Source organism: Protopterus annectens, chromosome 1.part0 (assembly GCF_019279795.1).
Source record: "Protopterus annectens isolate FY-2018-M chromosome 1.part0, PAN1.0, whole genome shotgun sequence".
NCBI lineage: Eukaryota > Metazoa > Chordata > Ceratodontiformes > Protopteridae > Protopterus > Protopterus annectens.
Genome location: NC_056725.1, coordinates 1,415,739,262 through 1,415,764,679, shown reverse-complemented (window position 1 = coordinate 1,415,764,679; position 25,418 = coordinate 1,415,739,262). Strand labels below are relative to the sequence as shown.

At 45.4% G+C, this 25,418-nt stretch overlaps 1 protein-coding gene across 1 annotated transcript in view; it reads left to right on the top strand.

Annotated features, from left to right (window-relative positions):
• ZNF292 (zinc finger protein 292) overlaps positions 1–25,418 on the top strand; it is a 1,171,601-nt gene that overhangs the window by 981,138 nt on the left and 165,045 nt on the right. The gene's annotated exons all lie outside the window — the stretch shown is intronic.

The following is a 25,418-nucleotide window of genomic DNA, read 5'->3' as shown; positions in this document are numbered from 1 at the left end:
ATCAAAACACCAAAACTGGCAGTCCCAAGGACAGAATTGCACATGCACACCTGCATATTGTGCTATTGCAACACACGCTAAATGTGGCATTTTTAGTATAATATTCCCTGTCAGCTGGCTTTTATGTGAAGAGTGCAGGAGAACCTGTATGCAGACCCCCAAGAGCAGCAGAGTCCCTTTTAACAAAAAGAGCAAATTGAAGAGGGCTACATTCCATAGTGCTTGGGCATTTACTTTTTGGTCCTCTTTGCTTGCTGGCCATTAGCCCACATTTGCAGTCTATTAGGCCATTTGTTCCTCACCGGATGAGAGTCATTAATAGTCTTTGTTCCCTATGAGGTGAGAAGAAATTACATATGCTGCCATTTGGGGGCAGCCATCAGGGCTTTTTTTCTGCTTATTGGCCTAAATTAACTCATCCACTAGCATGTGCATGCTTGTGTATCTCTCTGTCTGTGTATGTGTGTGTGTATTATATAGATTCACTTCATAACATTGAAAACTCAAAACACAGAAAATGAGAAAACTTCATAATATACAAGACCAAAACACTGAAACTTCAAAATCTTGAAAACTCAAAACACTGAAAACACATATCATGCATATACTGAGTTTAAACAACATAAATCATAGCACTTTCCACCAAGTATAAGCAGGGGGGCAAGCCCCCTGCACCCCCACACCCTCTGCTACTTAAATATATCAGCTCCAAGATTGCACTTCACTACACTTAAGTGCAATATTGGAGCTGATATATTTAAGTAGCAGGGGGTGTGAGGGGTGCAGGGGGGCTTGCCCCCCTTCTTACACTTGGAAAGTGCTATGATTTATGTTGTTTAAACTCAGTATATTTGTTTTCAGTGTTTTGAGCTTTGTGTTTTGAGTTTTGTGTTTTGAGTTTTGAGCTTTCAGTGTTTTGAGCTTTCACTGTTATGAAGTGAGTGTGTGTGTGTGTGTATATATATATATATATATATATATATATATATATATATATACATACATACATACACACACACACACACACACACACACACACACACACGCACTGATGGGCTAGTATAAGTGATTTGGCAGAGTAAAGCTCTGGTCCCTAGTCTTAGCCATGTTTTTTGCTTGGTGGTGTTCCGCTGACTTCAAATCACCATTCCTTCCTCTCTTCAAGATGAATGAGCATGTTTTGCTTACTCCCATGTACGCTTGCCTACCTTTCCCATCACTGAAGCCACTAATCTAAGTTGATTATAGCCAGGACTTTAGCCCTGTATGCCAGAGCCAGAAAGACGGTGCTTGAGCGTGATGCTTGGATGTGCACTTAAATTCTTTGCTTATATCCAGAATAAGGTTGTCTTCAGAGCCACTGATGGTGGAACACACGATTGATCTATACTTGTTTGTGATATAGTGTCTAAGGAGTGAGTCTGCCACCTGAGCCCTAGCAGCAGGTCCATGGAGTCCTGAGGTAGTACCATCCATGTGTTAATGAGCAAAATAAGTGTTGTGCTACTGTCCCCTTTGTTAGTATTTGTTCACTGAGAACCACTGCTGCTGTTCTAGTACCTAGATGCAACTTTTTGCCTCAGTTCAAGATGGGTAGTAGTGACTGTATGCCTGTTCTGGAACCAACAGTAAACATGATGTTAGCAATGTGCTTGGGTTTCCCCAACACTGAGCTAATTCCTGATGCCACATCTCAAGTTAACACTGACTCTCCAGCACCTGCATTGTGTCTGTAGGGGTGTCTAACACCAGTGTAGTGCCAGGTTTGGACTGCTGATGTACCCTGGATAGCACCCTTTACCGGGTATCAATGAGGTAGTTGCTCATCCTGATAATGTTAAAGGACCCAGTGATCAGCAGTTTTAAAGACATTATGGAGACCTGCTATTTAAGTATCAACTCAGCAACAAATCAGACCTGTGTTGTGGTCTTGCCAGTCCCTCTTTTCTAGTAGGGTGTTCTGAACGTTCGTGCAGCCCAGGTATTTATTCCTTGGACAACTACCACACTTCCTGTTAGAGCTCGTGTTTGCCCGAATTTCTCAATATTGTCCATCCTTAATGCCACTCACCTGGAGTTGTAGCAGTGCAGTTTGTTTTGTGTTAGTACTTCAAAGTGCGTTGACCAAGCCCATAGCCAACAGTTGTCCAAGTATCTGATGTCTAGAGTAGATCTCTTAACAGATTTGTATTGACACTTTTACTGCCCACAGTGCCTTGAATCTGGCCCATTACAGATTTCTTCCCATTCCGTTATGATTTGCCTTTCTCTGCCATTTTCCCATTCTTGTAGAAGTTACTGCATAATTTTGTAGATGCTTTCTTGCCTTTTAGGGGAGGAGTGGGCCTTATTTGGTTTATATGATTAATCCCTTAAAGGCTTAACTAACTGTTTAAGCAAGTAATGTGGTGATGTTTGCATTTATATGTGCATGTCAGTTGGTATTGTTGCTCATTAAGCATTTCAGGCTATTTTTTGAAGTTACTTATAGATCTTGGCTTAAGGGTTCTTGAATCAGATGGTTTCACATGGGGCTGTGGTGTATTTTTCAACTGTAGCCTCGGGGCCTCAATTTAAAGGTGGTCATTTTCCATCTGTGTTCATTGTGCTCCTTATTTGGCTTGCAGCATTCAGTTTGATATAAAATAAAGTTGTGTGTTTTTTCTCTCTACTTTTTACAGGGTTTCTTTGGTCTTATCAGCTAAAGCTGAAATGAGCAAGTGCATTTGTGAGATGTTAATCACAGTTCCAACAGAAAGTGATTTTGTTTTCAATACTATAGATGTTGAATATTAATTTTCTTAGGTATATTTTAGTAACTCACTGGAGGAAGACTGTATGTGTGCATCTTAAGACAAAGGCCGAGACCATGCCATCAAAACTTCTGACAGATGTTCCTTCATTTGTTTACAGTCTCATCTAGGAACAAAAGATCTGAAAGAGCTCAATGTGCAGTCCTTATCCACATCTTGCATGGCACATCTGGCTATACCAAGTATAGCAGCTTCTGCAGCCTTGCCAATGGCTGTATTTGCTCAGTCTAATGATGCATTGTTTTCTCTTCTTTGTATATTTGGGCTTCATCTTAAGCTGCCTCTGGCAGATGTTATGGTGCCAGTAAGCCTTCCAGTCTTGTGATTGTTCCCATGGAAGGTAGACGTGGCAAGTAATGCTGTACCACATGTGACCTCTGCTGAACATTGTAGGTTCAGAGCAGGCGTACATGTTTGTCTGAAAATCCAGGGCATTGCATTATGTGCACATCTCCAATGTAAATGCATACTGCTTGGTTCTTGGTGCACTTGTGCGTTATGGGCAAGATTTGCAACTTTCACGACAAACGGTATTAATTGCAAATGGCCATAATTGGATCTCTCCCAGGGTCCCTACTGTTCTTCATGTAAATCATAATGTATTAAAAATGGTGTTATGTAATGGATTAACGTTGGGCTAATGTAAGGACTTGGTCTCCAGTTTCTTTTCACTGTATCCCCCACCCCTCCAGACCCCTTGTCTTTAGCTATTTGTAAGCTTTCTTGCCAACACCCAGGCCTCTGGCAGTCCCTGCAGTTAATGAAATTCTGAATTGTGTTTCGTGATGCGTCTTTGCAGCCTATCTCTCACCCCCTCCCCCTAGAAAGCTTCTCCAGGTTCCCAGAGTCCCACAAATGTGTGTATTCATCCTATGGAAGATCAGCAGTGGCGTGGCTGGATTGCAGTAAGGGATCTCGTGACATTACTTCCAAGGTCCCTCTATCAAATGACAGGGATAGCAGAGCTCTAGAAAAAAAGGAAAAAAAAGCTTTGCACCAAATACCAGGAGTCCATTCTGGAGTAATTGAAAGAGAATGCAGAGTGGATCCAAGATATGGGCCTTAAGAAGTAACTGCAAGATACTCTTTATAAGAGCATTGTTGTGATACCTATGGAATGTCTCCTGCCATTGATACTATAAGCCTAGCCAGCCTACAAAATTTTAAACACTTTGCATGCCAAACGTATGCTCTTAGCACAAGTGGATATGCCAGTACAAGAGGGATGTATGAATGCACCAAAATTTGGAACTTCCTTGCCGCTAGTCCACATATATTCTCATCAGCATCATGTCTAGATGGTATTTGTAGTCAGTGTTGTAGTACTGATTCTTGGATCTTCCTGACGCAAGAATCCTCTTCCTGAGTGCATTGATACCATGTTCATCAGAAAGCCTTCCCGCCCAAAGACAAGGTGGCCTTTCTGACAAAATTTCTACGCAGCCTACTAACATAGGAGACTATCACAGCAAGGGAGTATCTAAAGGCCCCAGGATTCATGGCATCATACATCCTAATGATCCCCTTGACAAAATTTCAGTGGTTTCTAAAAAAAAAAAAAAAAGTCCTGGGAGTAACAGTCGCTCAAAACCTGGAAACGCAAGTGCCTCTTTTACCATGCCTAAAAAAAGAACTTCTTTGGTGGAAAGACACCATCTGGTTAAATCCAGCTGCAGTGTTTCCCCTGCCAGGCACAGACAAGGTAGTCAACATTGACAGTTCTAAGGTAGTATGGGGAGCACACTTAGGCCCCTTAAAGGTGCAGGTGTCTGGAACCCAGACCAAAGAAAATTTCAAATAAACTGTCCAAATCTGATACTAGCCTGACAGAACTCTTTGATCTCCCGGCTGAAACATTCCCTCATCCTATGGAAGGTTTCCCCAAGACACAGGTACTCTGGTGACAAACCTAAGGCCAAGGAATCTTCCTACTCAGAATCCACACAGAAGACAGTTGGTCGACATAACTTAGACTCTGAGGAATCGGACCTCATGGAGGGGGTGTAGGGGGAGACTGGAAATGTTCCTCTTTTTTATAACAGAAGAGGTACCACGAGCTAGGTCTCTGTCAAGGCTGGTGAAAGCCCAGAGGCTGGCATGGATCTGGCTTCTCGCATGTCCTCAGGGGCTCTGCAGACATCCAGTGTGCAGTATGTTGAGGGGGAAAAAGCAGCTGATCATGTCCAAGTTTCGCAGATTCTTGTTAGGGTGGAGATTCCCACTATGTCGTTTGTCAGCAAGGATCCAAACCTGATATCTTTAGGGCTAACGTCCCTTTTAAAAAAGAAACAAAAAATATTTCTTCAGCTCTTAAGGATCCTCAGCATAAATGGCAGGATTTCACACAAGGGTTGTTTAATGCACTCATGGCCTTGGAGCACTCCTAGGGAGATGTTCTTCGTGTTTTACTGTTGCAGTCATTACATTTGGGTTATCTGCTTGCAGTAGCCCTCAGTCGGCCTGATTAACAAAGTCTTGGGTCCTGCATCGGATGCTGTCCCTTCTTCCATGACGTCAGGGGTATAAAATATGCAGCCGACGCCATTACATCAGTCTTTCTTGCCGTGCGGTGTCTGAAGCAGAAGCAGTTCGTAAGTGGCGGTCGGCTGACTCCTGAAATTTTTGTTTTTGAGTTTCAGAACCGAAGTCTTCAACTAAAGCGAAGTACCCCATTGGGGAAACTTTTTCTTGCTCCTTACCGATGTCAGTAAAAGTTAATAATTGCATTACTTGTGGAAAGCAAATACCTCACAAAGATTTTCTTTCGTACTGTATCCTTGCCTGGGCCCTGGCCACTTTGTACCTTGCTGTCAATTTTGTGCTTTATTTAGTCAACTCACTATCCATCGTCAGTATATTTTCGCCTCCAAATATTTCGTTTCTCGGTTTAATTATCCAGAAATGTCGTCTGTTAACCATCCGACTACCAGGATTCTGAAAAAATGCAAAGATAAAGACAGATAGGCCGCCGAGGTCCAAAGCTGCCGACTACGCTTCTCCTAAGCCAGTCGCCAGTTTGCCAGTACTCAGTGAGGCGCTTTCACAGCCCCTGATACCCGCTACTTCTGACTCGCAGGCCACTACTAAGACCCATTCGGAGTCTGGTATGCCTCGAGATGCTTCAGCTGTGGAACCTGCAGATGTCTCTAACTTGGATGGGTCCAGAGCCGCTGTGCAGGCACCGGCTTCTGAGGGTGTATTCAGGCCTATGGACTTGCATGTTAAACAGACGCCACCTTCTTCATTTAGGCCTAAATCTCAAACCATGCCTAAGAAACAAACGCCCAGGCCACATGCTCAGGCCGCTATGCCTAAAAAAACAAATAAGAATGGCTGAAGATCTTATAACTTTAATCATGGGAAGCCAACCTCCCCCTTTGAAGAGACCTAGGACTGAAGTTGTTTATGAATCTTCTGACCAGAATTCTGATTTTTCTGATTCTTCTGATGATCTGGATTTGCCCTTATCTACTTATGAGGATTCTGATGCAGAGGAGACTATATCCTCTGCTTCCCCTCCAGAGGATTTTTCTTTTGGTGAAACCTTGCATACTGTAAGGGAACATTTCCAGTGGGAAAGTCCGGATTTTTCCAATTCAAAAAAGAGGCTTAGGGATTTCTTACTGCTGCCTCAGCATAGACCTTTAGCTATACCTCCTGTACTAGACATTGTTGTTGATGCCTTTTCAGAATCTAGTTTGGCCCCTGATTCGTTGCTGCTCCCAGAAAACCTGACAGATGTTACAGGGTTCCTGATTCGCACAAGTTTCTTTTTAATAATCCTATTGTGGATCCTGAGACTATTTCACAGGGACCCAAGGGCATTAAGGCTTCTACTGCTAAAAATCCTACCCCTTCTGATAGAGACTCCAGGGTGCTAGATAGATGGGGGTAAGAGGGTTTACACTTCTGCAACCTTGGCCATTAGGGCTTTAAACTGCCAGTTTCATACGTTAAAGTATCAACAACATGTTATTGGGTTGCTTAAACAAAAAAAAAGATGTTGATTCCTGACTGTGCTGAAAGTAAAGAAATACAGGATTTAATGCATTCTGCTGAAGTGGTTGGTAAACATACTTTGCAATGTGGATTTGATTCATTAGAGGCCTCTTGCAGGGCTGCTGTTACTGGGTCTGTGCTCAGAAGGCATGCTTGGCTTAAGGAGCAATCTTTGCCTGATCATGTTAAAGCCAAACTGTTGGATGCTCTCTTAAATCAGAACAGCCTGTTTGGCAACAGAGCTGAGGAAGTTCTTAAAAAGATGGAAGATAGAGGGGAGGGAGACTAACCTAATGGTTAAGGTGTTTACCTTACAGACACAAGGTGCACGGTTTGATTTTCTCATGGGGTAACTGGCTAGGCTTAAAATGGCCTGAAAAGGGCAGGTAGCCTATGAGCCCTAAATCTATGCAAACTGTTAGAGTTCTTACAAGTTCAGCCTCCTAGATTTAGTAGGCACTGGCCCTCTAAGAATTGGTCTATTCCAGCCCCTTCCAGGTCTTTTCTAGCAAAACCCAGACACAGCAGACACCCCAGATTTCAGTCCCAGGTGACACACAAGACTAAGCAGTGGGGGATTTCCGCACCCAAGTCTGGGAGTACTAAGACTCCTCCCTATGTAAAACTATCTCAATGACTTGTTTTTAAAACTCCCAAGCACTTCCCAACTGAATGCTCCTTTAGGCGGAAAGAATTGGTCTGCAGGCCAAAAACTGGGAACTCATTGCACAGGACAAAATGGGTTTTAAATATAGTGTCCCAAGGATACAAATTTCACTTCCACACATTACCATCACCAAGCGGGTGGCCAGATCTACCCCCAAATCAGTGGGCAGAGGCCCAAATTCAAGTTTTCTCTCTGTTAAGCATGGGGGCTATTCATTTGGTACCAGAAGAGGAAAAGGGACAAGGTTTCTATTCGAGACTTTTCCTGTTTCCCAGAAAAGGCAATGCATGGTGTCCTATCCTGGACCTCTCTACTCTAAACACCTTTCTGGTGATTCCAAAATTCAAAATGCTGACTCTTCACCAGCTGCTTCCTATGCTAGGTAAAGATGCATGGTTGGCAACACTAGACTTAAAAGAAGCATACCTGCACATCCCTGTCAGGGAGTCTTCCAGAAGATACCTACGCGTCAAAGCAGGCTGCATGCACTATCAGTTCTCTGCACTGCCCGTTGGCTTATCTACTGCGCCCAGGGTATTCACAAAGTGCGTAGTTCCAGTCATTGTATTTTTCAGGCAAAGAAATATTCAGATATACCCATAACTGGACGATTGTCTAATTCAGGCAGAAAGCCAGGACGTACTTTTGAGTCATCTGGCCTTTGTTCAAAGGGTGCTGACTTGTCTGGGGTACACCATAAATGAAAATAAATCACACCTTGTACCCTGTCAACAAATTATATTCCTGGGAGCAAGCTTGAATACAACTTCCCAGATGGCTTTTCTCACGCCAGTGAAACGGATTCATTTGACAACCTACTTCAAACAAGTGGCCACAAAAACCCAGCTGTCTGCAAGGCAAATACTGCAAGCCTTAGGGTTCATGGCCTCCTGCATTCTTCTAATTCCATATGCAAGGCTGCATATGAGGAAACTACAACGGTATCTCAAAAGCTTATGGTGTCAGCATTCACAGGATCTAGAAGCAATGATTCCTATCATACCTTGACCTTGCCTACGCCTAGAGTTCCTTTGGTGGGCAGAGGCGTGCCACCAAAACAGGGGACTACCATTCACACTACCCCCTGCTGCCCAAACCTTAGCAACAGGCGCGTCAGACTATGCATGGGGGGCTCACCTGGCAGGGAAGTGCATTCAGGGCAAATGGAACCCAAGTCAAATGCACCTGCACATAAATCAAAAGGAAATGTTAGCTGTACAGAATGCTCTGACAGCCTTCAAGGACCACGTTCTTCCAGGACAACTAATGGTAAAGACGGACAACACCACTGTCATGTGGTACATAAACAAGCAGGGGGGTACACATTCTTACCCCCTCTGCAAACTAGCCATGGCATTGTGCAACACATTCTTGAGCTACCAAGTGAATCTACAAGCTCAATTCCTGCCAGAAAAACTAGATACACTGGCAGACGGACTAAGCAGAAACCTCATGGACCCACACGAGTGGAAACTGGATCCAAGGATTTTCAACATGTTGACAAGCATGTGGGGAATCCCCAGATATAGACCTGTTTGCCCCCCCCCCCCCCCCCCAGAACCATCAGTTGGACAAATTTTGCACAAGGATTCCCCACAAGCTAGCTTAGAAAGTGGATGCTGTATCCTTCAGCTGGAAAAACCTATCAGTTTGTCTTTCCTCCTCTGCCTCTGCTTTCCAAGGTACTACTAAAGGTCAAACAGGACAAGCCAAGGACGATTTTAATTGCACCAGACTGACCACGCCAACACTGGTACCCCCTCTTGCACAGTTTGTCAAGCTTGGCCCCATGGCACCTGCCTCAGACTCCTTCCTTGTCTCAGCAGGAGAAACTAGATTCTGCACCCTCAGCTGCAAACCCTGAACCTAGCAGCCTGGCTAATTACCTAATCTCTCCTTTACCATCCCTCAGTAAATCAGTAATGGATATCATTTTAGAGGCAAGGAGGCCTACTACTAGAAAATATTATGCTGCAAAATGGAAAAGATTCTGTGCCTGGAATAAATCTCAAGGGATGAGCGCAGCAGTGCCCAATTTACCTCCGATTCTACAATACTTGACTGAGATGCTTCATAAGGGCTTGTCATTTTCCTCCATCAAAATTCATGCCTCAGCCATTTCAGCTCATTACAGCACAGAGCCTCCCCTCTTCTCTCACCCACTGCTCAAGCAGTTCCTCGGAGGGGCCAAACATTTAAGGCTACCCAGTAGAGCTCAAACTCCAGCCTGGGACCTTAACTTGGTCTTTGAGAAACTCAATCTTACTCCTTTCAAGCCAGCTGCTACTGCAGATTTAAAATTCCTTTCCTGGAAAACAGCTTTCTTTTTAGCAATCACTTCTGCAAGAAGGTTATCTGAATTACAAGGCCCTTGCGGCAGTGGAGCCCTTCATCATCTTTCATGTGGACAGGGTGTCCCTCAGAACCAATCCCTCCTTCATGCCCAAGCTTGTATCCAGTGTGGCTCTTAATCGGTCCATTCATTTGCTTACTTTCTTTCCTAATCCACAGAACAAAGGCGAACGGATACTGCACTCCTTAGATGTGCACAGGCAACGTAGATTTTACTTGTACAGGACTAAACCTCAAAGGAAGTCTGAACAACTGCTCGTAGCATTTGCTGCAAGGACAGAGGGGAAAGCTATTTCAAAGCAAACCATTTCAAACTGGATAGGCCACTGTATTAATTTCTGCTATAAGCACCACGGGAAACCTATCCCACAGGGCATCAGACCCCATTCAACCAGGGCTGCATCTACCTCCACAGCCTTTCTCAGGGGCGTTACTACCAGGGACATCCTAGAAGCTGCTTACCTGGAGTTCTGTACATACTTTCACAAAGCATCATCATTTGCCAATTTTCTCTAAATCCAGAGCTGGCTTTGCCACTGCAGTCTTGCAGGGTTTTATAGCTGGTCCTTGTTGTTGTCTTTCGGCTTTTTCCCGGTTAGGGGTCGCCACAGCGGAACTCCGGTCCACTAATGATTGGCAGTAGATTTTTACGTGCAGAGTTGCCGGCCCTGACGCACAACCTTCAACAAAGGTACGCCCATTCACGCATGTCTCCACACAAAAGACGCTCAAGCTGAGAATCGAACAGTACAACGTCGTACTGTGAGGCGACAATGCTACCGCAGCACCACCACCGCAGTTTAGGTCTCATAGCTGGTCCTAATTCTGTTTAAATTCCTCCTCCCAACCTTACCTTTGGGAATCTACCCAAATGTAATGACTGCAACAGTGAAACACGAAGAACATAGTACAGTTGTGTACACTTACCATAAATGTAGATGTTAGAGTGTATTCACTGTTGCGGTTTTGGTTACCCTCCCTCCATCCCCTTTTCTTCTGTTGGCTATACCTCTACTCTCCCTTACTATGCTCAAAAAGCTTTTTGGCGTATTTGCTTTTTTGTTGGAGATATATACTTGTAATTATAGATTTTATTGCTTCCCATTGGGGGGCACCTGACATCTGCGGCAAGAAAAACTGATGTAGTGGCGTCGGCTGCATGTTTTATGCCCCTGACGACCTGATGTCATGGAAGAAGGGACAGCATCTGACGCAGGACCCAAGACTTTATTAATCAGACCGACTGAGGGCTACTGCAAGTAGATAACCCAAATGTAATGACTACAACAGTGAATACACTCGAACATCTACATTTATGGTAGGTGTACATAACTGTACTTTTCTTTTCCTGCCCACTCTGGAGAAGAGCTTTTGGCTTATTTCTCTCTGATTTCTTTTCCATTAGATCATGGTTCTGAGGAGGACCCCATTAGTCCAGATTCTCCCTTTGAAGAACTGAGGAGGACCCCATTAGTCCAGATTCTCCCTTTGAAGAACTTTCCTTTGGGGATCCTCTCTTTCGTATGATGGAACTCTTTAAATGGAACTGTACCCATGTTTCTGACATCCAGAATAGGTATAAACTACAGATGGAGTCTGCTAAGCCCTCTACTGTCCTTGCTGCCTTGTTGGACACTTTTCAGCAGCTTCCCACACTCCTAATTCCCATTCCCCAGCCCCTAAAAAAACCTGATAAGATGTCCTTCAAGAATGCAACTGCAGTCATAACATATGGGTTGTCCTGCCTCAGGCAGCCCTCGGTCGGCCGGATTCCAAAGTCTGGGTCCAACGTCGGCTGATGTCGCATTTCTCTCCGACGTCAGAGCGGCTGGAGTACATAAGCATCAGCCGACGCCATCTTCTTCAGTCTTTCTTGCCGCGTGGTGCCCGAAGCAGAAGCAGTTCGCAAGTGCCGGTCGGTCAGCTCCTGTATTCTTCGAAACCGAAGTCATCAAAAAAGCTAAGTACCCCGTTGGGGACCTTTTCTTGCCTCAGCCGATGTCAGAAATTACTGAAAAAGTAAATAATTGTTTGTCTTGTGGTAAACAAATACCTCATGAGGGTTTCCACTCTTACTGCCTCCCTTGCCTTTGCCCAGACCATGACGTCTCGGCCTGTGCCGCCTGTGCTCGCTTCAATAAGCGCACTCTCGGGCACCGGGCGGAGTTCGCTGAAGACTTTTTCGGCGAAAAATTAGATTATACAATGCCGTCGGAACTATCGACATCGCAGACTCCTAAGAAACGAAAAGACCGGGACCGACATCCTCGGCCTGTGTCTTCCTCCGACACCACGCCGAAACTAACCGCAAGTGCCCTGGTTCCCTCTGAGGCGGTTATTTCACCGCTCCGAACCGAAGACACCGCATTACCGATACCTCCGATACCGGAGACAACACCGACGCCAGTTATTGATTTTCCTCCGGATACTGAAACCGAGGGAATGCCCGAGACCATTGCTGTTGATAAGGTCACTCCTGCACGTGGAGCTGCTAGGCCTCCCATGTCCATGGCTATCCAGGCCTACTCTCGGGCTAAGGCAGCCAGCAAGTCCAAGCACCTTACTGCTAAAGCCTTACCTCAGCCTACTCCTGAAACACAAATCATGACTATGGCCACAGACTTAATTTCCATAATCAGAGGTTCCCAGGCCCATCCTGAGAGAGGATCCCAGCCTCCTCCTGATAAGAGGCCCAGGGTTGAACCCTCTGACCCTCTCCCTTCAGATGAAGATTCTGAGGACTCTGTTCACTCCGAAAGCCAGGAAGAGCCCTTCCAGACCTATGAGGACTCGGATGCAGAGGACTCCATCCCCTTGGCCTCTCCTCCTGAGGATATTTCTTTTGGGGAAGTTCTGCATTCCATGAGGGAACATTTTAAGTGGCAAGGCCAGGAATATTCTGATTCCAGAAAGCGCCTTTGAACCTTCCTTAAAAAGCCCCAACACAGACCCTTAGCTATACCTCCTGTGCTTGATGATGTTCTTCATCTCACATTGCTGCAGTCATAACCTGCGGGTAGTCCGCTGTCCTCGGTCGGCCCGAATACCAAAGGGTTAAGCTGGCGTCGGTCATGGGTGCCCGGAGCTGACGTCAGTACGTAGTAGTACTTAAGCGCATGACCGACGCCATATTCTCCGTCTTTCTTGCCGCGTGGTCTGAAGCAGAAGCAGCGTTTGCAAGTGCCGTTCGGCGTTCTGAAATTTTCAGATTTCGAGTTTCAGACCGAAGACCAAGTTGGGCTAAGTACCCCGTTGGGGAAAATTTTTGTCTTTTCTTGCCTCAGTTAATCCGGATGTCAGAAAAAGTTAATAATTGTATTTCTTGTGGGAAACAGATACCTCATAGGAACTATCATTCTCTCTGTATTCCTTGCTTAGGGCCTGAGCACGACGTAATCGGGTGTCGCTTTTGCTCTAGATTTAATAAGCGCACCATTAAACGCAGATTAGACTGTGCTAGGCTTGTTTTCGGTAAGCGGTGTAACTACAACATGCCGTCGGATCCTCCGACGCCCGCTACCGCTAAAAAGCGAAAAGATAAATCTTTAAGGTCTAAACCGGAGGAGTTGTCCATTACGGACACCGGTTCTATGGAATCTACGGTTGAATCTGTGGATCCAGCCGAGGTCTCGGCTGAATCCCAGGGGGAACCTTTACTTTTACAGGAGTTGGCCTCTCAGGAGTTAGGTCAGGCCGAGGGTGCCTCTCAAGTTTCTGTGGTTCCATCCTTACAAAAGGTTATTAGGCCTTCTACTTCAGTCACTAAAGGCCCTGCTAAGGCTAGACCGGGTGTTTCTGGTACGGGACACAGTTCTGGTTCTTCGGGTGCTGTTCCTAAAAAACATATGTTGAAAATGGCAGAGGATTTGATTACTTTGATCAGGGGTTCTATGCCACCTCCAGAGAAGAGGCCTAGGGTGGAGACAAATTTAGAGGCAATGGAGCATTCCTCAGATTACTCCGAGTCCTCAGCTGAAGATATTCAGGATTTTCCTCCCTATTCTGATTCGGATGCAGAGGATTCCTGTCCTTCTGCTTCACCTCCAGAGGATTTTTCCTTTTCTGAAACCTTGCATTCCATGAGGGAGCATTTCAAGTGGGAAGGTCAGGAGTTTTCAGAGTCTCGTAAGAGGCTTAGAGAATTTTTGTTTTTGCCACAGCATAGACCTTTGGCTATTCCCCCTGTTTTAGATGTTGTTCAGGATGTTTTTTCTGAAGCTTCCCTTAATCCTGATTCTTTACCCCCTGCCCCTGTCAAGCCAGACAGGTATTACAGAGTTCCAGAGGCACATAAATATTTGTACAAGAGCCCTAGAGCTGATCCGGAAACTATTATTCAAGGGCCTAAGGGTGTCAGGACTTCTGTGGTTAAGAATCCAGTACCTTTGGATAAAGATTCTAGAGCGTTGGATAGGTGGGGTAAAAAAGTGTACACCTCTTCTACGTTAGCTATGAGGGCTTTAAATTGCCAATTCCATATGCTGGAGTATCAGAATTTTCTGTTAGGTCAATTGAAAGCTAAGGTAGATGCTTTAGCTGAGGGTGTACAGTGTAAGGAATTGCAGGACTTAGTTCATGCTTCAGATCAAGTTGGTAAACATTCCTTGCAGTGTGGCTTTGTCTTCCAGGGTGGCTGATACTGGTTCAGTTATTCGTAGACATGCCTGGCTTAAGGATCAAAATTTGTCAGAGCATGTTAAAGCTCGGATTTTGGATGCTCCCCTACAATCTGAAGTTCTTTTTGGTTCCCCGGTGGAGTCAGTTTTGAAAAAGATGGAAGACAAAGCTAAGTCTATGCAGACAGTTAAGGAATTTTTGCAAGTGCAGCCCCCTAAGTTTAGCAGGAATTGGCCTGCAAGAGGATGGTCTTACCCTTCTTCGGATTTTCAGTCTAAGGGCAGGTCTCGACTTGGTAGGGGCAGGGCTCACGCTCAGGGTTCTTTCAGACCTAGGACTTGGAGTTCTCCTGCACAATCTTCTGGTGAGGGCAAGGGTCAACCTTTTCGTAAACAGACCCAATGACCTGTATCTTCAGCTGCCGGACCCTTCTCTTCTGGCAGCTCCTCTAGGAGGAAAGTTGGCACTTTTCACACAAAATTGGCATTTGGTCACCCAAGACAAATGGGTGTTGGACATAATAAATCAAGGTTACAAGTTTTATTTTCACACTTTTCCCCCTTTCAAAGGCATGTCAGATGTACCTCCTCAGCAAAGGATGGAGGCTCAGGATCAAATTTCTTTGCTTTTACAGATGGGGGCAATCCAGGTGGTACCTTCGTTAGAAGAAGGCCTAGGGTTTTATTCTCGTCTATTCCTAGTGCCAAAGAAAGGAAACACTTGGAGGCCAATTCTGGATTTGTCCATTCTCAATACATACCTAGACATTCCAAAGTTCAAGATGTTAACATTACAACAACTTCTGCCTCTGCTAGGAAAAGAGCACTGGATGGTAACTCTGGATCTCAAAGAAGCCTATCTTCACATTCCTATCAGGCCCAGCTGCAGGAGATTCCTGCGTTTTCGGGCTGGTACTCCTCATTATCAGTTCTCTGCATTGCCCTTTGGTTTATCTACTGCACCCAGGGTGTTCACAAAGGTTCTGGCTCCTGTAATCGCTTACTTAAGACTGAGGGGAATACAAATTTATCCTTATCTGGACGACTGCTTGATTCTTGCTCAAAACAAAGACAAGTTACTTCAACAGCTAAAGTATGTGATGGCAGTTTTAAGATGCCTAGGGTATTCTGTGAACGAAACAAAGTCCAGTCTAGTACCCTCTCAGGACATGTGCTTTCTGGGTGAGAGACTGAATACAGCCTCTCAGATGGCTTTTCTGACCCCGGACAAACAAAGAACTCTTCACCTCTACTTCCAGCAATTATCAGTACGGTCCAGGCTGACTGCAAGGACAGTCCTTCAAGCCTTGGGGTTCATGGCATCTTGCATTCTGGTACTTCCCAATGCCAAACTGCATATGAGGAAGCTACAATGGTATCTCAAAAGTGTATGGACTCAACACTGCCACGATTTGGACACTGCCATTCCGATAATACCGTGCATCAAGAAGGAATTCTTGTGGTGGGCACAGGAATGTCACCTAAACAAGGGACTCTCTGTGACCCGACCAGAAGCGAGTCAGATCTTAACGACGGATGCCTCAGACTTGGCTTGGGGAGCACACTTCAATGGGAAATGGATTCAAGACACGTGGCCTCCCAAATTACAGCATTTGCATATCAACATGAAGGAGATGTTAGCAGTCCAGTTTGCCCTGATGGCTTTCAAGGGCCTACTTCAACCAGGACAGGTGTTGATTCAAACAGACAACACTACAGTCATGTGGTACATCAACAAGCAGGGGGGGACTCATTCTTACCCTCTTTGCAGACAAGCTATGATATTGTGGGAGACTGCTCTGGGGTTGCACATCACTCTTCAAGCACGGTTTCTGCCAGGAGCACAGAACTCCCTAGCAGATGTATTGAGCAGACAAATTGTGGATCCCCACGAGTGGAAATTGGATCCTCAGGTATTTCAACAATTGACAGTGGCTTGGGGAACTCCAGACATAGATCTGTTCGCTTTTCCTCTAAATTTCCAACTACCAAAATTTTGCACAAGGATGTTTCACCCAAAAGCTTGGAAAGTGGATGCTCTATCTTTCAGTTGGAACAACCTTCACGTCTATGCTTTTCCTCCTCTGCCTCTCCTTACCAAGGTACTCTTGAAAGTCAGGAGGGACAAGCCATGCATGATTTTAATAGCACCAGATTGGCCACGTCAGCACTGGTATCCTCTGCTGAGGAGGAGCCTCCTTGGCCTTTACCACAGCTTCCTCATTTGTTGTCCCAGTCAAGCAGTCATTTGCTCAATGTTAGGGTGCAGTCCCTGCATCTAACGGCCTGGCGTATTCTGTTTTAGAGCCTGTGGGTTCTCAGCTTCCCCAGCAGGTTTTGGATGTCATTTTGGAAGCTAGGCAGCCTAGCACTAGAAAAGTGTATGCTGAAAAATGGAAGAGATTTTTTCTTTGGAGCACAACAAAGGATTTTGATGTCTCTGTACCTAATTTGAGTTGTACACTGCAGTACCTTACTGAATTACTGGACAAGGGTTTGTCGTTTTCCTCTGTGAATGTTCATGCTGCAGCCATTTCTGCTCACTATGATTGTGACCCTCCTTTATTTTCTCACCCTTTGTTTAAGCAGTTTCTTAGAGGGGCAAAAAATATAAGACCCCCACGTAGAGCTCCTACTCCTTCCTGGGATCTCAATTTTGTGTTGGAGAAGCTTACTTTGCCTCCTTTTGAACCTGCAGCTACGTCTGAATTGAAGTTTTGTCTTGGAAGACTGCCTTTTGTTGGCCATTACTTCTGCCAGAAGGGTATCTGAATTGCAGGCTCTCATGGCAGTTGAACCCTTTCTAATATTCCATAAGGATAGAGTTTCTTTGCGTACTAACCCTACTTTCATGCCAAAAGTGATTTCTAATGTGGCCTTGAACCAGTCTATCCATTTGCCTACCTTTTATGCTGATCCCCAAAATAAGGGGAAAAAAATCTTGCATTCTTTGGATATACACAGGCAGTTACGTTATTATTTGAGCAGAACTAAGGAGTTCAGGCAGACTCAACAGTTATTTGTTACTTTTGCTTTGGGTTCACAAGGGAAAGCTGTTTCAAAGCAGACTATTTCAAAGTGGATTGGTAATTGCTTTGCTTTTTGTTATTCTCATCATGGGAAGAATGTTCCTGCTGGGATTAGACCTCATTCCACTAGGGCTGCCGCCACTTCTACTGCTTTTTTGAGGGGTGTAGCTACTAAGGACATTTTGGAAGCAGCTACTTGGAGTTCAGTTCATACTTTTACTAAGCATTATCATCTCTCTCTTTTCTCCAAGTCCAGGGCTGGGTTTGCCACTGCAGTCTTACAGGGCATGTTAGCAGCCCCTAATGCTTTTTAGTTTTACCAGCATCCCTTTTCCTTTGCTTTGGGATTCTACCCACAGGTTATGACTGCAGCAATGTGAGACGAAGAACATAGTACAGTTTTGTACCTACCATAAATGTAGATGTTCGAGGATCCACATTGCTGCAGTCCTATTTTCCCTCCCTCCTTCCCCGCTTTGGTTTGGGGTTGTGGTTGTTGTTGTTATTATTGGGGATAATTGTTACTTTTCTCCTTTATGGCTCTGGCCTTTTCTTTTTTAAGGCCTTCTGACATCTGGGGCAAGAAAGACTGAGAATATGGCGTCGGTCATGCGCTTAAGTACTACTACGTACTGACGTCAGCTCCGGGCGCCCATGACCGACGCCAGCCTAACCCTTTGGTATTCGGGCCGACCGAGGACAGCGGACTACCTGCAGGTTATGACTGCAGCAATGTGGATCCTCGAACATCTACATTTATGGTAGGTACAAAACTGTACTTTTTGGATGATTTATACTCTGACTCCAGTGTTACCCTTGATACTCTTCCTCCTGCTCTTGTCAAGCCTGACAGATACTATAGGGTCCCAGAAACCCATTCTCATTTCTTTAGGGCCCATGCTGTTGATTTAGAAACAATTTCACAGGGACCGAAAGGGGTTTCAGCTACCACCTCCAAAAATCCTTTGCCTTCCAACAGGGAAGCTAGGTCATTAGAGAGATGGGGGAAGAAGGTTTACACCTCCACTACTTTATCTATGAGAGCTCTCAATTGTCTCTTTCATATGTTTCAATATCAGGATTACCTGTTAGATGATTTACAGAAAACATTGGCCTCTCCTGAACCTTTAGATAGGAAGTTTTTGCAGGAGGCTGTGCATAATTCTCAGCAAGTTAGCAATCACTTTCTTCAGTGTGGATATGATGCATTGGAAGCTTCATGTAGGGCAGCTATGACAGGGGCGGTCATTCGTAGACATGCATGATTAAAAGAACAACCTTTACCAGATCATGTTAAGGCAAAACTTCTTGATGCACCCTTGGAAAAGAACAAGCTTTTTGGTGCTAATGCTAAAGATGTGTTAAAGTCCATTGAGGAAAAAGCCAAGTCAGTTCAGACAGTCAAAGATTTCCTCCAGGTTCAGCCACCCAGATTCAGCAGGAATTGGCCTTCTAAAAACTGGTCCTTTCCTAATCCTGAAAGATTTCAAAGCGGCAAAAACAAGCGTGCCCGAGGAAGAGGACAATACAGAGGTTCCTACAGGGGACAATGGCAACCAGCAAACCAAAGAAGTGACACAGGGGTTTCTCCTGCCCCACAAGGACAGTCTCAATGACTTTCCTCTAGTTCCACTGACCAAGGAGCAAGCAGAAGCTCCTTTGGGCGGAAAATTATCTCTGTTTTCAGACAATTGGCACAGACTGACAAAGGACAAATGGATTTTGGACATTATAGACCACGGTTACAGGTTCCATTTTCATACCTTGCCAAGAAAACAAGGCATGCCAAACCTACCACAAAACCAGAGGGCAGAGGCTATCAAGCAAATTTCTCTGCTTGCTCAGATCAAAGCAATAGAAAAAGTTCCTCAACAAGAACAAGGCCAGGGGTTTTATTCAAGACTGTTCCTTGTTCCAAGAAAAGAAACTCAATGGAGACCAATACTGGACTTGTCCGCATTAAACACTTTTCTCATAGTACCAAAGTTCAAAATGCTGACTCTACAGCAACTCCTTCCCATGCTGGGCAAGGGGTCTTGGCTGATTACTCTGGACCTCAAGGAGGCATACCTGCATGTCCCTATCTTTCAGACACAGCTGCAGAAGATACCTCAGATTTCTTGCAGGGCCAGAGCATTATCAATTCTCAGCATTGCCATTTGGCTTATCTACTGCACCCAGAGTATTCACGAAATGCCTGGCTTCAGTAATTGCTCATTGCAGGCTCCAGGGGATTCAAATTTACCCGTACCTAGACGACTGCCTCATACAAGTGGACGACAAACTGATTTTGACAAAAAACTTGAATTATGTCATACAATTGCTACAGGCTCTGGGATACACAGTCAACTTCCAAAAGTCAAGACTTCAGCCATCCCAGCAAATAACCTTCTTAGGAGCCAAACTAGACACAGCCTCTCAAATGGCTTACCTGACAGAAGACAAGCAAAAGAAGTTAACTCATTACTTCAAAGGTTTAGCAAAGCTCACCCAGATGACTGCAAGGAGATTCCTACAGGCCCTGGGTTACATGGCATCCTGCATTCTCCTGGTTCCACTAGCAAGACTACACATGAGAAAGCTTCAATGGTACCTAAAAAGCTTATGGTCTCAACACAGCAACAACCTAGAGGCAACCATACCGCTCATTCCATGCCTCCAAAAGGAATTTCTATGGTGGACTTCGGTAAGCCAGTCAAACACAGGTATGCCATTCAAAAAACCTCAGATAACACAGACCATGACCACAGACGCCTCAGACCTTGGATGGGGGGCGCACATGGAGGGCAGATGTATTCAAGGAGAATGGTCTCCAAAGGAAACACATCTGCATATCAACCAAAAAGAAATGCTGGCAGTAATGCATGCCATCGAGGCCTTTCGACAACAACTTCAGCAAGGCCACCTGCTAATACGGACAGACAACACCACTGTGATGTGGTACATAACCAAGCAGGGGGGCACCCATTCTTACCCCCTTTGCAGACTGACAATGAATCTTTGGGAAAAATCACCGAGCCTAAACATACAGTTGCAATCCCAGTTTGTTCCAGGCAAAGACAATGTGCTGGCGGACAGCCTAAGCAGGAATTTCCTAGACCCCCACGAGTGGAGGTTACATCCAGAAATCTTCATACGACTCACCTCGACGTGGGGCAGGCCAGAAGTAGGCCTATTTGCCTCCCACCTCAATCATCATCTACAAAAGTTCTGTTCAAGGACATATCATCCACAAGCATGGAAAATAGATGCTCTCTCATTCAACTGGAACTTCCTAAAAATCTATGCATTCCCACCTCTGCCACTGATGACCACAGTATTACTAAAGATCAAAGCAGAGCAGCCCAAGGGGATCCTAATAGCTCCAGACTGGCCAAGACAACACTGGTACCCACTACTAAGGAGCATATGTCACAACAAAAAGTGGGCCCTTCCCCAATGGCCACAACTTTTGACTCAACACAACTTCAAGACAGTTCATCCCAACATCCAGACGCTACAGCTAACGGCTTGGGAGATCCCATGAATAACCTCAATCTACCTCTCTCCAAGGAAGTTCAGTGGATACTAACAGAAGCCCGGAGACCATCCACCAGAAAGGTTTACTCAGCCAAATGGAAAAGATTCAGCATTTGGAATACCAGCAAGGGTCATGATGCATCATTATTGAACATTCCACTCATTCTGGAATATTTGGCAGATATGCTACATAATGGACTCTCATATTCTTCCATAAAAATACATGCTTCAGCTATTTCAGCTAGATACAACACTGATCCACCTGTGTTTTCACACCCTTTGTTAAGGCAATTCCTTAGGGGAATCAAGAATATAAAGCCCCCAAGAAAGGCACCAGTACCAGCTTAGGACCTCAACTTTGTCCTAGAAAAACTGACTCTACCTCCCTTTGAGCCAGCAGCTTCTGTGGACTTCCAGACAGCTTTCTTGTTGGCAATTACCTCAGCAAGAAGGGTTTCGGAATTACAGGCCCTAATGGCAATACCACCGTTCATAACCTTTCACAGAGACAGGGTCTCCTTACGAACCAACCCTACCTTTCTGCCAGAAGTGGTATCTAGGGTTTCTTTAAATCAAGCAATTCACCTGCCTACTTTCTTTCCCAATCCTGAGAACAAAGGGGAAAGACTGTTGCATACCTTGGACATTCACAGACAACTTCGCTACTACCTGGACAGAACCAAGACCAGTAGGAAGTCTGATCAGCTTTTTGTAGCTTACTCCCCAGGAGTACAAGGAAAAGCAATTTCCAAACAGACAATTTCAAAATGGATTGGACATTGCATCAGATTCTGTTATTCCTTCCATGGAAAGTGTGTGCCAGCCAATGTCAGACCACACTCCACCAGAGCTACAGCCACCTCTACAGCATTTTTAAGAGGGGTGCCTACAAAAGACATTCTTGAAGCTGCTACATGGCGCTCCGTGCATACATTTTCCAAACACTACAACCTCCCTTTATATTCCAGATCCAGATCAGGCTTTGCTTCGGCAGTCCTACAGGGATTGATGGCTACACCATCCTTTTCTTAGAGCATTCACCTCCCCCAGCTAAGCTATGGTGTTCAACCCATATGTTATGACTTCAGTTGCATTCTTGAAGGACGTAGTACAGTTTTGTACCTACCATAAATGTAGATGTCCGATAGATATGCAACTGCAGTCGGGTTTTCCCTCCCTCCTTCCCCTCTATGCCTTGGGTCCACTCCTCCCCTGTTATCCTTAGCTGGGGATATCTGTTATGGTGTATCTGTTTATTGCTTATTTATTTGTCTGGAAACCTGCTTTTATCTTCCAATTTGATTGCAACCTTCCTTGGAGGGCACCTGGCATCTGGGGCAAGTAACACTGAAGAAGATGGCGTCGGCTGATGCTTATGTACTCCAGCCGCTCTGACGTCGGAGAGAAATGCGACATCAGCCGACGTCGGACCCAGACTTTGGAATCCAGCCGACCGAGGGCTGCCTGAGGCAGGACAACCCATATGTTATGACTGCAGTTGCATATCTATCGGACATCTACATTTATGGTAGGTACAAAACTGTACTTTTTATAAGGTGCCTGATTGCAACTTTCTTTACAAATGTCCTGATGACCTCTCTGTTGTCTCAGTTTCCTTAGACAAACCATCTAAACTGTTGCCTTCCACTAAATTACTTCCTTCTGATAAGGACAGTAGGGTCATGAAAAGGCTGGGCAAAAGGGTGTATGGTGCTGCTACCTTGGCCTTTCGGGCTGATAACTACCAGACCAATATGACCACATATGATGTCCTTCAAGGAAGCATCTGCAGTCCTTACAAATGGGTTGTCCTGTCGTCAGGCAGCCCTTCGGTCGGCCGGATTCCAAAGTCTGGGTCTGGCCTCGGCTGGTGTCGCACTTCACCCGACGTCATAGCGGCGTTTCTTCGGGTACAAAGGCATCAGCCGACGTCATTTTCCTCAGTCTTTCTTGCCGCGTGGCGCCCGAAGCAGAAGCTGTTCGCAAGTGCCGGTCGGTCAGAACCAGAGATTACTACTACCGAAGACTTCAAAAAAGCTACCGAAGACTTCAAAAAAAGCTAAGTACCCCGTTGGGGACTCTTTCTTGCCTCAGCCGATGTCAGAAAAAGTGAATAACTGTTTAACTTGTGGGAAACAAATACCTCATAAAGATTTCCACTCTTACTGCTTACCTTGTCTAGGCCCAGACCATGACGTAGCAGCTTGTCTAGCCTGTGCTTCTTTCAACCGGCGGACGCTTAGATGCCGGTCGGAATTTGCTGAGGAGTTTTTCGGCTCCGATTTTGCTTACATTATGCCGTCGGATCCTCCGACTACGCAAATTTCTAAAAAGCGCAAGGAAAAGGATCGACACTCGCTGTCCGCGTTTTCAGCCGGAACCGCGGTTAAGCCAACCGCGAGTGTCTCTGTTTCGGCTGAAACAGAGTCCACGGTTCTTCCTTCGGCTGAAAGCGTTCCTCATTCCGAGGCCTCATCCAGCATGGTGGAATCGGCTTCTGAAATACCACCCACTCTTGCAGGTTCACAGGATTTATCTGATACTATCCCCTTGGATATTTCTACCCCTGCACGTGGAGCTGCTAGGCCACCTGCATCTATGTCGATTTAGGCCTTTGCCAGGGCTAAAGCAGCAAAATCTACCAAAACTGTGCCTGCTAAGACCCCCTCACACAGGCCTAGCTCTAGTTCACAAATGCTTAGTCTTGCAGAGGATCTCATTTCTTTGATCCGGGGATCCCAACCTCACCCAGACAGGGCTTCTCACCCACCTCCAGAGAAGAGGCCTAGAGCAGAGCCCCCTGAGCCAGTTTCTACAGATAACTCCTCTGATGAATCAGATAATTCTAACCCTCCAGAGGGCCCTTTTTCTCCTTATGAGGACTCTGATGCAGAAGAGTCCATTCCTTCTGCCTCTCCGCCTGAGGAATTTTCCTTTGGGGAAACCTTGCATGCTATGAGGGAACAATTTCAATGGCAGGGCCAGGATTTTACAGACTCTAGGAAAAGGCTTAGAACCTTTCTGCATTTGCCACAGCATAGGCCTTTAGCCATTCCTCCAGTACTTACTGTTGTGGATGATGCATTTAATGATGCTTGTACTGCTCCTGATTCTCTTCCTCCGGCCCCTGCTAAGCCCGATAGATACTACAGGGTTCCGGACACACATTATCATTTGTATAAGGCCCCTCTTGCAGATCCCGAAACTATCTCCCAGGGACCCAAGGCTGTAGCAGCTACCTCTGCCAAAAACCCCCTCCCCTCTGAAAGGGAATCTAGGGCCTTAGAGAGATGGGGTAAAAAAGTTTACACTTCTGCTACTCTTTCAGCTAGAGCCTTGAACTGTCAATTCCACATGATTCAGTATCAGGAATTTATGTTACATCAGTTAACTAAAAATCTGTCCTCTGATGAAACATTAGACAAAAAATCTGTTCAGGAAATGGTACATAACATTCAGCAGGTCAGTAATCATTCTTTAAAATGCAGCTATGATGCACTGGAGGCTTCCTTTAGATCAGCCATGACTGGCACAGTGATCAGAAGACATGCATGGTTAAAAGAGCAGTCCTTACCAGACCATGTTAAATCAAAGCTCCTAGATGCTCCCATGGATAAGCTCAATTTGTTTGGCTCCCCTGCACAGCAAGTGCTGAAGAAGGTGGAAGAGAAAGCAAAATCTGTCCAGACAGTCGAGGATTTCTTGCAGGTCCAGCCTCCAAGGTTTAGCAGGAACTGGCCTTCCAAGAATTGGTCCTTTCCAGACACCTCCAGAGCTCCGAGAGGCAGAAATAGGCGCTCAAGAGGCAGGGGTCAATCCAGAGGTGCCTACAGGGGACGTCAGTGGCAGGCTAACAACCAGCGAGGTACAGCCACAGATCCAGCTGCCACCACTTCCACAGGACAAGCACAGTGACTTGGCTCTGGCACCGCCTACCAGGGAACAACTAGAAGCACCCTTAGGCGGGAAGCTAGCCTTATTTTCAGTAAACTGGCATTACATCACAGGAGACAAATGGATTTTACAGACAATAGACCAAGGTTACAGGTTTCACTTCCATACTCTACCAAGGAAGAGAGGAATGCCAAACCTACCTCCAATTCAGAAGACAGAAGCTCTACAACAAATAACTCGCTTACTAGGGATGAGAGCTGTAGAAAGGGTACCATCTATGGAACAAGGGCAAGGATTTTGCTCCAGACTCTTCCTGGTACCAAGAAAAGAAAACCAGTGCAGACCTATTCTCGACCTGTCCGCTTTAAACACATACCTGATTGTTCCAAAATTCAAAATGCTGACCCTACAGCAGCTTCTTCCCATGCTGGGCAAGGAGTCTTGGCTGGTAACTCTAGATCTCAAGGAGGCATACCTGCACGTCCACATACGACCAGATTGCAGAAGATACCTCAGATTTCTTGCAGGA